The following is a 4,626-nucleotide window of genomic DNA, read 5'->3' as shown; positions in this document are numbered from 1 at the left end:
CATTAATGACAATTACATACTTTGAATTATTAAAATCTCAATAACAAATCATGATCCTTACATACAATTAAAAACATGCGAACTATTAGTTGAGAAATTAATAAAATATAATTGATATTATTTGTAACATTAGTTAAAAATTTACAAGGGTCAATTATGAATTTTAATTTTTTTACAGTCAATGTATTGATAAACCACTTAAAAAATTAATAAAATAAACTTAGAATTATTTATAATGTTAGTTGAAAATTTATGAGATATGATTATACATTGTAAGCTAATCATTTGTGATTTTTTTGCTATCAATATATAGATAAATTTCTTAAAAAATTTTTAAAATATAATTTGGATTATTTGCAATGTCAACTAAGAATTTATGAGAGTTAATTGTGAATCATAATCCAATTATTTGTATTTTTTTGCTATCAATATATACATTAATTGCTTGGAAATATTTATAACATTAGGTGGGATTACTAAACTCTGTTATAAATCTCATGTCAATCAACAAAAGATAATTTATTACAAATAATGACCATGGTCTGTTATTAAAATTTTAATTATTTAGGTCTATAATTATTATTAATATTTTTATAAGATCTCTAATTGTTATTTTTCCATAAAAAAATTGAATCTCTATTATAAGACATCTTTAATAATGTTATTGAAATCAAGAAAAAATGGTTAAGCCAATAATTTTATTTGAAAATAGAATAAATTTTTTATTTTTTCCCACGTTTAAATGGAATATTTTTGCATTATGTTCCCTGTCATATAGTTTTTTTTTAATAAAAAGATCAATTAAATGGGAGAAATATTAAAAAAAAACTTAAATCTTCTAATTGTTATAAGGAATATTTAACGCTTCTAGAATGTGCCTATTAGGATGAGCAGCAGCTCATAGTTATTCTAGTACTTGGTACAAAAATTATATAGTTTTAGGGGAGTGAAAAAATGGTCAAAGAAAGAAGGATAATACTTCAAGACTCAAAATCTCAAATTTCAAGTGCTAGGTCTTTCTCCTTTGTTATGTATTTTGTAAGCCTAACACATTGATTTAAATGCACTTACATTTGGACTTAACAATCAAGATAAGATGTTAATTCATGGTTCATAGCTTGCCATTGTCAAAATCTTTTTGCCATTTACCACTCCACTTTCACACCTGCAATATTAATGCAATACGTATGTTTAGTTTCATATTAAAAATCATACATACATACATATACATATATATATATATAATGCAAGTGTGTGTGTGTGTGTGTGTATATATGGAATTCTTGTGGAACTGAATGAAAAGAGAAAGATGGGGAGAAAGATGGGGAGAAAGAGGATTTTTAGGTCTCTGGTGAAAATAGATCATTCATTGTTGACGACAATTGCATAGTGGTGGGTCTCTCAACTATGTTCTATGTTTGTGACTCACTTTACTTCCCTCTTCTCTGTCTCTCTGAATTTTTCTCTTTCCTTCCCCGAAAACTACACCACCCTCCTTCCCCTCAAAATTTTTCGGGAATTGAATAATTTTTTTAAATAAATAATACCTCCAGATGCTTGGTTCTAATTAGCTAATAGCATTATAAATACCAACTTAACCAGAAGTTGAGAGTTTGAATTTTGAAAATGCAATACCATATGGTAGAACTTTCACCCAAAAAGACATAACTCAGCCTAACCCAAACTAGAGTATGTGTTCTTGTTAAATTTTTTCTTAACGTGACGTGGAACAAATACAGAATATATGCTGGGGGGTTTTATGAAAAAAAGGATAATGTAATTTAAGTGAGAAATTCAATTACATTTAAATTTCTTAAATTGCCAACAGTCTGCATTAATTACTGCAATTTATATTTTAGATCAACCTTCTGCCTCTGGGTGTTTGAGCCGAGCCGCCATTTGGTGACCCTATGGAATGTCTATATCTACGCATTTGTTAGCGCAACAGGTAAGGAATTGAGCTTCCAGGTGCTGCCATGGCTGCAGCTATCATATTAAACAATGATCAGATAAGCTTCAAATTTAAAATTGAGTCAAATGGTACCTTTTATAATTAACTTATCATCCATACAAGATACAAAGAGAGCTGGGCAGAAGTTGTGGGAAGGAGGCAGAGGAGACAATTAACACTTGAGACGAACCCATCGGTGACGGTGGTGAAGATTCCATTGTCATTTGCACAAACCAAGTCGCTTTCCTCGAACACGTGGAGGAAGAAGTAAATCATTAATGTTTCTTTCTTCTTCTGTTTTTTTACCCTTCTCTTGTGCCAGTTTGGATACGAACAATCATCATGGTTTCGTGAATATATATATAAATATATATAGATAGATATAAACTCATATTACAGGTTAAAATTAATTATAAAATAAAAATAATGTTTTTTATACATATTCAAATATCCATTATACATTACAAAATCAATTAAGAATTTAATACTATAATTTTCTTTAATTCAAATACCCTTGCACATGTCAAAATCAATTACAAACTCAAAAACATGATTTATAGAATAGTTTATATGATTTTTAGATAATTTTTTTAAAAAATATGATTTGAAAAGAAGGTAATAGTAGCTTATGAAATAGTTGTAATTTTGAGTTTGTAATTGATTTTGGCATGTATAGATGTGTTTGAATATTTTTTAAAAAATCATGATTTCGCGTTCATAATTGATTTTGTTGTGTATAATCAATGTTTGGATATTTATAAGAAAACTATGATTTTGAATCTATAATTGATTTTGACATGTAATAGGATGTTTGGATATGTTTTCACAAAATCATGGTTTTACATAATTTAATTTTCAATTTTTCTTAGAATCAATTTTATAAATCAATTATACCATATAATATAATCAATTATACTCAAAATCAATCATATTAATTAATTTTTTATAATTATTTTTTTCTAATGAATATTCAAACAGGCCCAAAGTACCTGTTTGGATACAAATTTAATGATAATCAATTTTAGAGGTTAAGATCATGGTTTTGTAAAAATATATCAAAACAACACTATTACATGTTCAAATGATCAATTATGAAACCAAAATTATATTTTTCTAAAAAATTCAAGAAAAGGCTTGACAAATCATCCAAACCAACAAACATTTTTATTTGTTGACACTGTCTAGCTAGCTAGCAAGTTTGCATGAATGAACAGAAAATTAGCTTAAACAAATATATAATGCTTTGAAATCCAGCCAATTGAATACATACATAATCGCAACATCGATCAAAAGGTGCTTCAAACATACAACAAGCAAAAACTACAAAAGTATAAGGATAGAAAAACAACCTATATGGATACCAAATTAATCATCATCGTCCATCTACAATCTCTAATCAATTATCTCCTTTTGCATGCTATCATAGAAAGCTGAACTACTAGCACCAATTTCTCCATCCACATTAGGCACATGGCCAAGTAAGTATTCACTTTCTTCTGGCATAAGATTTTCACCCTTCACCCAAGGATGTTTTTCCATGGCCACCAAACCAGATAGCTCCCTTGCTACTTCCTTCATAGCAGGCCTCTCCTCTCCTCTCACTCTAACACACCTTAATGCTAATGAGGCTACTTCCTTCAATTGCCCTGTATTCTTTCGATCTAAAACTCGTTTGTCAAGAATTTCTCATAAGTGATCTTCTTTCATTGAGGACACAAAGTACATGGTCAAATTTGTTTGTTTTGGCCTACTAAATTGAACTGCTTTTCCTCCCGTGAGTAGCTCCACAAGCACAACTTCAAAGTTGTAAACATCACTCTTCTCATTCAATTGACCTGTCTGGAGGTATTTTGGATCCAAGTATCCAAGAGTTTCTTGTATCATAGTAGTAAGTTCAGTTTTATCAAAGGGAACAATTCTTGAAGCTCCAAAATCAGCCACCTTAGCTGTGAGATTATGCTCTAAAAGTATGTTGGTAGATTTGATATCTCGATGAATAATTGAAATGGAAGCATAAAAGTGTAAATATGAAATATCCTCAGCAGTCTCTGTAGCTATCTTTAATTGAGTCTCTCATGAAATAGAAAACTCATTCTTCAAAGGATCAATGTGATCAAGAAGAGTGCCATTGTCAACAAACTTATATACTAACAAAGGAACTTTATTGTCAAGACAACACCCTAAAAGTTTAACTACATTCCAATGATTAATTTGAGAAAGTATAGATACTTCATTGATAAAATCCTTAATTTGTCTAGGATCCCCTCCTAGTTTGGACTTCTTAATGACAATAGAGGTGTTGTCCTATAATATGCCCTTATAAACTATGCCTTATCCACCACAACCAAGGATTCTGCCTTCATCAAAGTTGTTTGTGACATCCTTAAGCTCAGCTTCTATAAATATTTTGGTCCTCTCAGTGTACTTATGTTGTTGTGAAAGTTGTTGTAGCAACATGTTGCCTCCATTTTGCTTGAAATTTCTTCGTCTGATTTGCTTGAAAGTTCTTGTGCCCAACATAATGTGGAGATTAGTGTGAAGACAACCAACAAAGCTACACTAACACCTGCAAGCAATATATAATGTAGTCTGGCATACGATTTTGAGGAGGGAAAATCTTTTGAATATTGTTGACTTTTCGTAAAGATTACTATATGATCTTCTGTTTGTTTATA

The 4,626-nt window shown here is 29.8% G+C and overlaps 1 pseudogene; it reads right to left on the bottom strand.

Annotated features, from left to right (window-relative positions):
• Nucleotides 1–3,354: 3,354 nt before the first annotated feature.
• On the bottom strand, nucleotides 3,355–4,408 carry LOC129314166 (wall-associated receptor kinase 5-like; annotated as a pseudogene).
• Nucleotides 4,409–4,626: the final 218 nt, after the last annotated feature.

The sequence above is a fragment of the Prosopis cineraria genome, unplaced genomic scaffold (assembly GCF_029017545.1).
Source record: "Prosopis cineraria cultivar Desert tree isolate PC_DT_omini unplaced genomic scaffold, ASM2901754v1 PC6, whole genome shotgun sequence".
Lineage (NCBI taxonomy): Eukaryota > Viridiplantae > Streptophyta > Magnoliopsida > Fabales > Fabaceae > Prosopis > Prosopis cineraria.
Note: the sequence above shows the minus strand (reverse complement) of the source record. Positions and strands in the feature narration are given on the sequence as shown.